At 37.6% G+C, this 14,823-nt stretch overlaps 1 long non-coding RNA gene across 1 annotated transcript in view; it reads right to left on the bottom strand.

Moving 5' to 3' along the window:
- LOC126872648 (uncharacterized) overlaps positions 1–14,381 on the bottom strand; it is a 63,730-nt gene extending 49,349 nt beyond the window's left edge. The window contains exon 1 of the long non-coding RNA XR_007692079.1: positions 13,607–14,381. This is a non-coding gene — a long non-coding RNA (uncharacterized LOC126872648). The remainder of the gene's footprint in view (positions 1–13,606) is intronic.
- Positions 14,382–14,823: the final 442 nt, after the last annotated feature.

The raw sequence follows: 14,823 nt of genomic DNA, 5'->3' as shown, positions 1-14,823 counted from the left end.
CGATCAAGAGCAAAACGAATCGCCGGGATAACGTTGAACCAATAATTAGGATGCATTAAACAACGGAAATGGAGAATGTAATTACGTTATCGGTCGGAAAAATCCGATGAGATACATTTGGGTGGATGGAAAATTTCGTGCTGCATCTTAATTAGCTTTTGATTAGCGCAGGACCGTTTATTTCACTGCGATACAGCGATATGGATGGGCATGCGCGAAATGTTTCGAGAGATCGTTTAGATAAATGCAGTTTGTAATGGAAGAACGTGTTAATATTTTACGACATTGTGATTAGAGAGTATATTGAATTCTCTTCTGGCTGCAGTGATAATCAAAATGATAGTAATTACGGGTATCAATAAAGATATCAAATTATGAATTTTGCGTAAAATGGCACATACCTTAGACGAAGAAAATAGTTCCTCGTTATAGAAATACCAAGTGCGAAAGAATATCTACGCTTTTTCAATCTCGGATAAAATTTTCTGCCAATTACATCTTCTTTAAGACCGAATGATTTCATCTAAGCTATTTGTCTCTATTCTGAAACACCGAGAACGTCCCTCATCAGGGTATCGCTCGTACGAGGACAAATATTTCTACCAAAGCCAAATTCTTTCAAGCAAATTGTCGCTATTGATCTCACGCGTTTCGATATTGTCAATAACTTGTTATCTTTTTAGTAGTACCGAATACTAGATATTATTTAATAAAACAAGATACATTACAAATCATTTATAAAGTAATTTAATGAATTTAAAAACACGATATTTTTTACACCATAAAATTATAATCGTTTTTCTTCTTCGGACAAGATCAAGCTATATGTAAACGCTGTTCGTGCAAAGAACAAATTCACCGAACGTCTAAAACGTTCGCCTTAACGCGCACACTATACCACCATCAACCATCATTAACTCGAGAGACAGACATTCTCATTCCACTTACTTAGCTCGATTCTCAAGCTACTTCCTCCGCAAAAATCACCAACATCTGCATCCCTTTTACTGATAAACCGGTGAAACAATTTTCGCTTCCTTCTATTCCTCTCTTTTTTACATATGTATGTCCCTGTACGCGTGTGTGTACGTTCTTCTTTTTGTTATTTCTTTCTTTTCGCAAGAAACTCGCCCACCGTGACAGGAACTTGAGTTAGAAAGGGAGAATGGCAGAGCCGTAAGAGCACAAATGCGAAACGAACGAGCGTTTGAGTCCAGGAAACCGTTTGCGAAGCACGAGTGGCAGCCGAGCAATACGTGCCCGTTCATTGTCCGTCCTTCCGTCCGTCCTCGCAGTCTTTCACGTGATTATTTTTGCCGGTTCGCGGGCACAATGAGCGATTTCTAGCCGGCCCTATTGTTCCCCCTCGAGACGCGCCGCGTTTTGTACCGATGCCCGGCCCTAGCGCCCACTTGCATGGACAAGTTAGCAGGAATTTATTTCCTGACAGTCTTCCCAGCTACGCGTTCACGGTGAATCGTTAAAGCTGTACTTTTTTTTTTCTTCTTCTTCTTCTTCTTTCGTTCCACGCTTCTCGATCGAGGGATTCGACGATTTGCAACGGAGTTTCAAAGGAGCTATCGATAATATCTCGACGACTTTACGAGGATTTCTAACGTTTTACGCGATGTATAACGAGACGAATGACAATTTGGAGTGTTGATACACGTTTTAGTAGTTTTCTGTTGGAACGCCTATTATAATTAGAACATTGTGTATCGTCGAATATCGTGGAATATCTTGAAAGTGGAACGATTATTTATCGTGTTTATATGTATGCGTGTATGTATACAACGTATTATTCAAATATGTACTAAACATCTGTCAACCTAAATAATTCGAAGAACATTCAGGTACCAAACAAATAAATTCACGTAAATATATAACAGGCACTCGATATAAAAATTTTATTCGATGAAACTTGCCAGTTGTCGCCCGTCTCCGCTTAACTCGAACGTTGATACAAGTTTTACGAACAGGGCAGGCGACCTCTGATCTTAAGAAAAATCCAAAGAAAATCGATAATGCCAGCCCGGAATGCTGAATTTACAGCGTATATAAAATCGTTATCGAGGAGTTTCATCACTGTGTGGCTTTCGAAGGACAACCATAATTTCACCGAACTATTCCGCTACGTATAAACGTTATTATAGATGATAAAACGAGATGTTACGTCAGTAGAAACAGAGAATCGTGGCAGCAGTTAGACAGCCAACAAAGTAAGTAAAATGCACGCGTGTACGCGACGAACGAGCTTTTATTATACTATAAAATCACACAAAATATTTAACCGTATATACTCGACTATGAGAAAACGAAATATACGTGGAATAACCCTTATGGACGTGAATATACATATATATTTAAGGATTATGATCGATATAAATAAAATTATACAGAGAATAAGATAATACAAAAAATATCTTGCAAACATGATAAAAAATACCTTATGGAAACAGCGTGGAACACGTGTACGTTTAATTAAGCAAATTTTATACAAAACTTCTTAACTCTATATCATATCTGCCATCTTCAATTGCATGCAAAGTGCAAATCGATGCAAATGTAGTCGGCACACCGCATTTGTGTGTGCGTATATGTTACAATAAATTTCTAATATTTATACTTACAGCTACGATAGAATTTCACGATTCTCCTTGATCCTGTAATTATCGATTTTCTAATTGTTAAGTTGCTAATTGCTTGGCGACATCTGAAACGAGGTCCTCGATGCCAGTTTCTCAAATAGTCAGTTTCTACGTACGTGTTTTCGATAGTATACCGACAGAACATTTTTCCTTGCCATTATTTCTTTTAAAAGAAATATTACTTTCCTCGAGAGGACACCAAATGACCACATGTTCCGTTTTAATATCAACAGTTACTATTTTTACGAACCACATATCAGACGCATAAAATCTAACGAGGTAAAATATCCTGCAATAATATCGTTGAACCGTTGAATATTAATTACAGGATGTTATTTAATAATCGCACGTAAGATACCGTCCATTAAAACGCTGCTGACTTTACGACACCTGTATGTCACTGAACGTGAATAAATAAAGTAAGATAAAATATGACCGACTACCTATGTTGGCGTACTTTGAAATACTCGACATTCGATGTCACGAGTCAGCCGCGGGAATAACTCCTTCTTACGACCAAGAATGCTCGACAAATCACCACCACTTTGACCTTGCTATTCTTCTTCGTCTTCGAGATTTCCTCGAACCAATAGCATCGTTATTTGTAGTTTGCATTTTTATAAAAAAAAAAATTAATCTTTTTCGCATCGATAATAATTTCGACGTAAATATTTCTGTAAACAGGGCCGGTGCAAGGCAGGTTCAGCGCGTTCGCCGGAATCCGGACCCGCGTTTTCAGAAGCCCCGCGGTCTACCAAAATTACCCAATCAAAAACACCGATTTTGATTAACTTTTTACAGAATGATGATGACAGATACAAGACATTTTTTTAGTAGCGATGATTCAGTCTAAAGGAGTGACAAAAATCATCGAAGTTCAGTGTACCTCCATAGAGTCCTCATATCCTGGAAACTACTTTAGATAAAAAGATCCAGGCGCTTTCAGAGAAACGTACCTTTTAGAGAAAATAAACTACATCGATAGTTTTTGTGCAAAAGTCATACACGATTATAGATTTTGTACTTTCGTTGAATTTTTTGCCCCTTGAAAGCGAATTATGGATGCGAAAAAATATTACTTGTTTGATTTGTTTAAAAAACTGCTTATAGAAACTATATAATATGTAACAGCACTTGTGAATAAATAATTCCTCGTTGTAAAACCGAAGTGTAGGATTTGAATGTGCATTGAGGCCCCGCGAAAGGTCACGCCGACCCTGTCTGTAAAAAGTGGGAAATTTGAAAAAAGAAAGAAAAGAAAATACATTAGGGTTGTAACAGGATTAAGCAGTACAATAGTAGATACGATGATACGATTTGTCATTCGTGATTATATAGAGATTGTCCTTTGCACTTCAGAGGAAATGAAAATTCTTGTAAAGTATATTTATAATAATAAAATGATTACGATTTGTTTAATATCGAAATACCAATGAAATAAAAGCGATAGTCTGATGTACCCTGTGTTGCGTTAAAAGCACTAATTTCAAGTGATTCTGAGAATATTCGCCTCGTTTGTACCAAAGAATTATTTCTACCGCGACATTTTCAGAGAAACGTACGTTTAGAACCGTAAATTAAGTTGAAAATTTGTTACAGCGGAATCCCATATTCTCAGTTAACGATCTTGGAGTGAACTTTGAAGAGATTTTACTCCAACTTGTATTTATACGACGCAGAAACATCGAGGAAGTTGTTCATCTTTCGGGACAGGTTTGTCGAACAATTAAACGACACTTATTTCGAGTTTATTAAACCGAATACAAATGAACGTTCGATCCTACGAGATAACCAAGTTAGTTAGCGCGATTCTTGTAGTTTGAAAATGAATTCTTCGATATGACACAGACTCAAATAGTCAGCTCATTCTTTAAGAAATTAAAAAAAGATACTTTTAATATAGAAAACATCGACCTTTTCTTTTGACATTTAATTGTACAAAATTGCATTGAAAAAGATGATAAAAAGTTTTCTTATCAATTTTTACGTCCGAATAAAAAATCAAATAACATCTGATACCAAGCAGAGAACTTAATTAAATTGCTTTAATTAAAAATTATGTAAATGCCATTTTTCTCTGCTTCGAAATACTTCACATTCGTTAATTTCTATCTAACCAAGGGAAACTACTACTTGCAGTACGCGATACGTGATTACGACGTTAATCAGAAATTTTACGATGTTAAATTGATTGCGACATAAACACGATACCGTACACATATCTTTAATTACCTACTGGTTTTTAATCGAATTTCCTATCTTTCAAGTATACGATATCTTCGTTTAGGAGCCCTTGTTTCTCCACGCATCGATGAATTTCTATTAAAAATGGATTAACTTGTGTTTACATCAACGAGAATTAAAATCAAGCAAGTTGAAATTCATTTGTCCTTGTTAAACTTTCAACTCCGTGGCTACAGATGTTTCTGATTAAGAAACAACTCGGTTAACAGGTTAAAGAAGCGAGAGAACTCGAGTAAATAAATTATCACGTCGGCAAAAAATACCGGCGATCCGGGTGACGAGGCAATTCATCTTCTTCGGTTAATGGGTTGGTTAAACGAATTAAATGGACAAATTCGCGGCGAGATCAGACCGAGCACGAGACTCGATGAAAAACGTTCGATTTCCATTCCGCAAAGGAACGTCCAGCGTGACTTCGTTAAAGTAATTGACAGAAGCCGTCGACATTGTGGAAAGATGCCGCGAATGCAAATGGCCGCTTTGAAGCGCGGCGTTTTATAATGCATGCCGGCTCGGTGCGACTTTTTCCATAGGATCGTCCACTCAAAGATGAAAGTAAAAAGTGCACGGCAACGAGACGATTTCTCGCATCCGCGCGTCCACTTCACGGCTCGCAGTCGAGGACTGTTATCGGATCTCTTAGAGCTCGTTTATACCGGTTCAAAGACCTATTTAGCATTTTCTTGCGAGACTTTAACGACGCTCCGCCACTCGAACCACGCTCCAAGAATAATTTCCTCCTCTCTGAGCTGCGATTCAGAAAGCCAGTTAACATCGCGCCGAAAGAAAGCCGCTTCGACCGCCACGGCGAACGACGTATATACAACAACGAATCACGATCAACTAGACGATTATCGATCGCAATAATCGTGTCTATCAGGCAGCCCGGCTTGCCAATCTACTCGCGAAACGATCTCGTTCCAAAAGGCAAGGACACGAGGTTTACTCATCCTTTCACTTTGTTCTCGTCTCTGCCATCTACTAACAGATCCGACGTGCTGAATCGTGGAAATAACGTAGGTTCGGCATTTGGAAATAAACCGTGCGATAAAAACAAGTTTTTCTTACAATTGAAACTACCACGTTCTAAGAAAACGAGAAATTTGGGGAAAATCTTGAAGTAGAATAGAAGATTGCAATGAAACGTTTCGCACAGTATCGAAACGATAAATAGAAGAATCGCCTAACAATCTTTTATCGACTTATTCTTAGATTATCATTCAACCGATCAGTGAACATCAAACATTTCCAATCAGCGTCATACTTCGAAGAAAGCAGACATTTATAAACTCTACAATATCTTATAAAGTATTTCTATTCTTTGCAATTTGCGAATTGCGTATCGTCTGATGAAATAAATGAATGCACGAGGCATCTATGAAAACATTCAACCTATCAATATTTAAAAATCGATAAACCATCGATAGACACGAACTAGTCTTACAAACCTGCGTTTAAACAGATATTTTGCACCATATACGATATACTAAATGCGTCTCTAAACAAACAATCGGATCAAAACACTATATTCCGTTGCAACAGTAAATCGAAATCCCTTATAACGTACAGCTACCTATACAAACTTCTCTTATCATCGCTTGTCCTCGAAAATCCTATTTTATGAAGCACTTTTTAAAGCAGCAAACGAGCAAATAGAACGCCATTAATATACGTCCTTAATCTTTTCTAAACTGGCTGAAATAAATGCCATTTCAATAAAGACCGATCGATACGAACGATACTGGAATCGAAATCGAAAGCTGCTGGCCTTTTCACGATTAGGCAACGCGAATTCCATCCTAGTCGACCAGAAATTGACGAACGGTGCGCGCTTATTAATTCGTTTACATTGCCGACCGATCGAAAAGAATGCTTCCGCTTGTCGTGTCGGTTAAAAATAAAATCCCATAAAATGGAACTGCAACGACAAGTTATTAAGCCACGTTCACGCCAGAAAATGGCGGATGTTGATTCGTTACGCAAGAAATTTACAGAACGCTCCTATAAACATCGACTTAACTACACAACAACATTACGACGCGATAAAATTGCAGACACGCCAAACTGGTTAATTAAAAAACATGACAATTTATTAGAATAATTAATCATAATAATTTATTGGGTTAACGCAAGGCATGAACATACACAGGTATCGTATGCCTCGCGACTTTTTCAGCCAGCCTTTCGCTTAACGAGTATCTAACACCTGCGAACCGATTTCTGTTATTCAGAGAAAAAGTTAGAAAATGAGCACAGGCGAAGCCTAGTTGCAGCGTAGTTGATAGGTACGTAATAAACAGCTGTTAACATTTGCTCGTAAATAATTGGAAAAATTTCTAAAACCTACCAGTAACGATATTAATAAAATATACAGTGTAGACGTATTAAACATGACGAACGTAATGCGAGCATTTAGGAAGTCGCACCACGGAATAATTTTCTATATTTCAAAATGTACGTAATTCTATTTTATCACAGCGTTGGTATATCGAAAATTCAGATTAAGGTTCCGCGGTGTTAGAAAAATTTAATTCTTACGAAATTCGATTGTCTCGGCGTTCAAGAAATATGCGATCCTACTGCTCCGTAAAAATACAAAAGAAATAACATGGAAAGATAATTAAGACAGTAAAATGGAAATATAATTGAAGCAGTGTAACATGGAAAGCCGACAATTACGTCGTATTTTAACAGAAATTCACAAAGCAATATCTCGAGTAATATGTCTAATATATCGAAGATTAATTGAAGAAGTTAATTTACAAGATAATTACGCGATCGAAGCTAAAAGAGGCTAGAAAATATTTCCATTTACAGCGACTATTTCAAAGTTGCACATTTTTGAGCTAAATGGTCGAACGCCTGGATTGTAAACGTTCTTACCAATGAAATAACTAAGGGCACGGTAATAAGACAACAATTAAACACTGGCATAGCGATAACGTAGGTTTTTAAGAGACCGTTATGCGAACGTTTCAGCAGCGCCGTAATAACAGCGGAACAAGCGAGATCGGGTTTATCAATTCGTTTACAGGTTTGCTAAAGTGTTTTCCGAGTTCAGTGCGTGAACTAAACGAAATAAACGCTTTTTATTGCCACTGCTTTCACACTTGCGCAGCTTATACGAGAAGTCAACAAATCGTAAACAGAAACGTAAATTAAGAGAAATGAGACAGAAAATTAGTTTGGTTTAGGCTGATCGAAAATGGCTATTAAAAGGATTGGATAGTCCGTAACATTGTTGTGCTAGAATATAAGATAAATCGAAGACGATGCGAATAAAAAGTACAGGATTCTTTTAGGAAATGTAAGTTGAGAAGATGAGATAAAATTTAGTTGGAAAATCTCTTGATACGAGTTATAGAGAGATATGAATTTATCTATTAGTTGAATACGATGTCTTAGATTTCTTATTAGATATTGAATTTCAAAAATGAACACCAAAGTTTAATTCGTCATAAGAAGAAATAATACAACTTAGTAATAAAACTTCGATAATAATACGACAATTATCGAAGTGAAACAAAAGCAAGTAGCGTATAATCTTACGACTCTCTAGGGCGAGGATTTGCTTACAAGAACATTTATAAGAACGTTTTTCAACCATTCGCTCGACGATGCGAATATAGTAAGTTAAAACCACTAACGAATAAATTATAAATACTTGTCGCGATATTAACAACGAGAATTAACAACTTTCAATGTGCATTCGAATTTGATTTTCTCACAAATGGAACCTTGCTTTATTGGAACAAATATTAGCCTACACCTTCTTATTGTCCATTTTTCATCGCTCGAGACAAAATTCGCAGAGAGAAAATTTTGATATCAAATTTGAAAGTAACTGTAGAAAATAATTCGTGGAACAACTACGAACATCGTGAATAATATTCCAAAGAGAGCGAAAGCGATACACAAACGTACCTTTCGGTTCGCCGCAATTTTCGATATACTGTGAATAAAAAAGGGAATAAAGAAAAAAGAAATAGCCGGTGAACTGGAATTAGATCGAGTTCGAAGGTCGAGTTGGACGGTCATGGCATATAAAGGCGACGGAGACGCGGAGAAGGGCGAATAGAGAAATGATACCCGAACTTTCGAAGCACAGTGGCAATTGTACCATCGGACGAGGCCGAGGACACAATGATCGGCAAACAATGGACGCTCGTTACGCGAATGAATCGGGCCGAACCGTTTGCATAATAGGTATTAATGAATAGACGACTGGCCTCGACGCCCTTTTCAATTCGTTGCCAGCTTCAAAATTAATTATGATAATGCGTCGCAACGTAGCCCCAGACTCGACGGATTTGGTCGCATCGATGTCGATTTTATTTTATCCAATTTCGTTTCATTCAGGCAACGATCCGGTCGTGGTCAGTTTTGCCTGTGAATATTCTCGTCGATTTTATCCTCGATCTTCAAAGTCGTGTAATCAACGTCGACAAGCTGCTGGATTTGGCGGACTACAGACTAACGCTATTCGTTCTCGATCATAGTGGTCACACCTGCTTGTTGTTAATATTCCTACGTTCGTACGCGAAGATAAAAATGACAGAAGCATAGAACGAAAGACGAATCAGATGCGCAGCTTTGCCATAAACTCGACGCTTTCTTTCTTTGTTATTAATAAATTTAAATAGTTACATTTCCTCTTCAAATTTAGTAATTTTTTATCTCGAAATGTCCAATGGTACAAAAGCGCGAATTCATACGAACCGCCATCCATTTAAAACGAAACGACTCGAGTCATTAGAACTCGTTTAATCGACGTACAATTACACGCGACTCCATCTCCTACGAATCCGGCAAAATAGAAAATAGGAAATAGAAGATGATAGAAAAATAAAGAAAAAGAGAATAGCGAGCGATTAAGAGAAAAACGAACGGCCACTGACCGTCGCGTCACCACGAAAGTAAGTAAATCAGCCGAAACGTTTACGAACAGGAATTAGCAGCAACAGAGAAAATTCCTGGTTCGATCACCTGCGATCAAAAATATTATTACCGCGATTATAATCGTTCCCGTAGGTTTCATAAAAGATGGAACAAACGTTAGATATGTTTCCTACGTTATATCCAGGTCGTGTTAGGAACAACGGGAACAAGAAAACTGGAACCAAGGAAACGGAACGTCCGCGGTCTCGATATCTTTATTATCCGTGGAGAAAAGTAGAACGTTGCTCGGTGTAACGCAGACCGCTGGCGAATATTTTACAATGCGGTTTCTGTCGCTGTACAATGCGGATATACAATGCAGATTGCGTCGTAGCCAGAGCCCCTGATATATGAGCGCATTGGTAATAGTGATAAGTTAGCCATGCCACGGTCCATAAATTGGAAATAGTAGATACTAATTTTGTGGTCGACCGTGCAGTGTGTTTTATTGGTACCTACGTTTACAGCCACCAAGGTGGCTATCCTGAATATCGTTAATATGATAAGATATCTATCTACTTTGCAGGCTTGTCGAACCAGTTGCTACTAAGTTCACGTTGCTTATTATTCTTGATAACTATCTGGATAATTTCAAAAATTCATGCATATTGTTCGGATAATTTTAATTTAACACGGGAATGATCGAAGGAGGGCTGGAAGTAAAATGATAAACGTGTTTAAGCTGATAAAATTGCGAACGAGAGATAAACCTTAATAGGAGAATCTATAGATAACTTTAGAGCAATATTTGCTATACATTGTCGCAAAGATTTGGCAATTCGTTAAAAAATAAAATCAAATAAAAAACATCACCGGATAAATACGATGTCGCGTGTCGTAACTTTTTCTATATTTTTTATATTTATTCTCATTTTTTGGAAAAAAGTATATTCGCGTGTATTACTTCTCCACGTTGAACTTCTCATTTCTAATTAAAATTGGAATTAAAACAACGTTAATCGTTGCAATAAAATTTTACATATCTTTTATGACAAATACTAGGGTAAAGCAAATCTCAGTAAATAATTATAACGAGTAAAAATCTTCAACCATATATCAACAAAATTTCAATCGATTCTGTTTTGTTATGTATTGGAAATAAATCTTTGTCAAATGTAAATGGAACGATCTAAAGTTTTTGCATCATACTGCATATTCTAATGGGCCTTTTACAATCATCTGGTATCGATCAAACCTGTGGCAATTATCATCGTAATGGTCGTATAGATGTAAGTTTGTACGATGACAAGAAATTAATCGTAGACAGGAGAAATTTCGCCGGTTGTGATCGAATTTTCTATACATCGACTGATTTATGAGGAACAATTATGGTAGCGGAGAAACGATTGATATTTGAGTAGCTCGATCCGATTTAAAATACGAATAACTGTTTAGTTGAACTAGAATCTAAGAACTTTTTTCTGATATGCATACGAGGAAAGGATTGTTAATTGAGGAACGCTACAGCTTCACGGGGATTTTACATGCGTTCGTTAAAGCGTATTATAGATGATTTAAAACGTAAGTTCGATTAGAAATATCATTCTTTAAACGTCCAAACCTTTACTTAAGATTAAGACGCTAAAGTTAAACTGTACGCGAATAATGTGGTCGATTTATCTATTTGCGTGCAACGATATTACAAAATAGATCGTCACAAAAAGCGTAAGTATATATTTTTACTTTTGATAACATTTCTTACGAAATCAGATGACGCACCTTGCGATGATTTGTTACGACCGGTTAATGCGTGCATTATTTTGCTGCCGGTAAATATTCGAAAAGCAAGATTTCGTTGCAATTTTCAAGTATAATACTATTTTTCTACCAATGATCAATGAAGATATAGACCCACTTGTTAATTATCTTATGTTTCAGAATTCCACGGTTCTTTCCCATTTCCCAGATTCTGTTAAAGTTATCTTCTATCCGACAGCAAAGTAAAATTTCTCTTCGTAAAATAACGCGTAATAAAGTGTGCAGTTGAGGTAAAATAATTAACCTAAATCATATCTAAACAGAATCTAAGAAACCGAATACGCAACGTGGAATTTCCTGGTTTCCTTCCAATTTACAGATTGGCAAATTTCTCTATATCTTCCAACGACATTCCCACTTTCACCATGTGCGCGTGCATTTAAATTCCCCAACTTTTCTCCTACACGCCGAATGTATCGCGGTAAAGTGACATTCTAAGGATATCGTAGCTAGTCGATCTTCGACCAAACGCTGAAAAGTCTTCCCTTATCTGCCTTCGCAGCCGAGCTATCGTTAGTCGAAGAAACATTCGCGACGCTGGTCGTACGAAGCTTTGCTCGGCCGAAGCGTAAAGTCTCGTCGTAAAGGAACCGTAAGAACCGAGGCGGGTTTACAGCCAATAGTAATTTTCTCAGTCAATGTGGACTAATATCATAAACAGCCGCGGCGTTTTCGCGTTTTACGATAATTCGCGATCCGAAGCGGCCGCCATTACCGAACGTCATTGGCATACGTTTCGCCACGCGAACCAACCTTCGAATACCTACGCTCAACTAACCGCGCTCGTGTGTCTTTTTGCGGAATTTCCGCGATTCCAGCGACGTGCATTCGTACGATTCGACGAAAGTTGCGACCGACCATGGAAATATCTTGCGAGACGTAACGCGTATCGCGTCTCTGTGCCAACAATAACACGGATATCGTTTGCGAGCATGGACAATCGAGTGCTTAGGCAAGTTATCTAATGGAGTCCGCTGTAACTGTTTCCCCCCGCGAAAAATGATCGTTAACGCATCGAAGAGGTGGTGTACATCGCTTGTGCAGAAGTTATTTTTTATGATTTTCTATGTAACGTAAGTTTACCATAAAATGGTAACCAGTTTGTTCGTCGATGTTGCCGGAGGATGCGGGATCTGACTGCTAGGAATAGTGGATGCGTGGCAGTAAATATAATATTTTCAAGAGAATTTTGCAAGCATGTTACGAGAATAACGGAAATTACAACGCTGCTGTAGGTTTGATGTCGTAATGTGGGCGATTTTATCTTCGAAGGACGAACACGTTGAATTATTCCACTAGGCAATTTCTATTTCATTCCGTTTCTAAACGAATCGCAATGCGATATTTATTTATCGAGCCACGATCGAAATTTATACAAAAAGTTTTATTTACTCGAAAGTTTTATTATCGGACTGCGATTTAGAATCAGGGATTTCACTGTAATCATCGTTCTACCATATATACTTGAATTTTCGAATGGAGCTCGTAACAAAAATGGATTAACGACGACTAACGTTAATTTAAAGTATTAACACACTTTGAAATTTTAACCATATATCAAGAGAAAATCTTGCAAACACTTTTTCTTTCGAGTTATTTTCCTACATAACTTACTATTCATCTACGTCATATCTAATGAAGTATAATATTTTCACGAAGCGTAACTTTTATGGTATTTCTCTTGCAGAATCTTTACCTGTACACGATGTTTCTAAAGGTGAAGCTCCTCCATCATTAAGGGATTAAACTCGACCTTTAAATCTACCAGGCATTGGTTCGAATAAAAATCATCGACCAACACCGGATAAACCTTTAAATCTACCAGACCTCGATTCAAATCAAACTCACTGACGAACACAATGGCTCTATCAACGAGTACAAAGCTACCAAAAACCATCGCATCTGTTCCCAACGTCGGCCAACTTTATCCTACGGTATATAAATTATCGTAGCGATCGCGCTTTCACGCAAGAAACGCACAGATATTCCACGTGTGTCGGTGGCCAATTCCAACTTACGATCTAAACAGCAAAGCAGCATTAATCTTGAGGCACGCGGTGCGTCGACGATAAAGGCAATGGCGTGTTTCGTCCGGTTGATAGGTCGTGCATCGCCGTCTTAAGCTTTTCATACTCTCCACTGATTAAGCTAACGAATCTTATTTCTCTCGTGACTCGTCTTCGTATCTTCTGTTTTCTTTTCCGCGTCAAAATTACGCTTCTTTCGCAGAGCCGAAAAGTTTATGGGTTTTGGAACTTGCTCGAGGTACAAATGGGCTTTTTGAGATGGATTATCGTTGAAGTGGTCACCACTTCTAAGAAAACTCTACATCTGGTCTTTTTTTAGTTTTCTCGAGCACCGAAGCCATCGACAGCGCGTAGACAAAAGACTGCGACGAAGACAGACCATAAACGGTAGACAGGCGACGTTGGCTTCAGTGTTTTTCAGTTATTGGGTAACACAGCTAGCGTGCGGATCTGGACCAGCTCAAATTGTATTCTTACTTATAATTACACTTCTATTTAAATATATTTTCTACCTTACAATTTATCCACCAGTTCCTCTGTTTACACATCGAATAATCTCAACGATTATTATACGCGTTGGTTTATTAAAGAGACGAATGATAAAATTGTAATAATCAGTGTATATTAAAATCACGTTAAATACGAGTACAGAGGTAGCGTATGTCGGTCGTAATCGTCGCTCGCTCAATGTTACTGCTCAACTCTACGCTCGCTATTCGACTGTGTGACTCGCTATAATGATTCGTCCTAGAGAGTACGTTCGTCTATTTGTGTCGACCGGTGGTACTGTAAAAAGTTCAAATGTAACTCCGCTTGACGATTACATTGATAATGTTTTGTCTGGAGTTTATTTACATTTGAACCTAGCAAACCAAAACAACGTTGGCGCTCCAAAGCACAAGAATATGAATCTCTGCCGGTTCGAATCTTCCGTTGACTTATTTTCATTTTTAATGAAAATATTGCTAAAATATTGAGAAGTAATAACGTAACAAAATAAAATTACCGCGTTATTTAGCATACGAAACGTTCGATCCGAGGTACGTCGAGTAAAGAAACATATTTTTTTTTTTTAAGATTAAAATTCGTTAGACGTGAAAATGTTAAAGTAAGACGAAGACCACTTGCGTTTTACGTGAAACGATCACTCACAGACTGTGAGTTTCATATCGTAAGTTACGGTATTCCAAATTCTAAACAGATATGCG

Source organism: Bombus huntii, chromosome 1 (assembly GCF_024542735.1).
Source record: "Bombus huntii isolate Logan2020A chromosome 1, iyBomHunt1.1, whole genome shotgun sequence".
NCBI lineage: Eukaryota > Metazoa > Arthropoda > Insecta > Hymenoptera > Apidae > Bombus > Bombus huntii.
The sequence above is the reverse complement of the archived record's forward strand: the minus strand, read 5'-3'. Positions and strand labels throughout refer to the sequence as shown.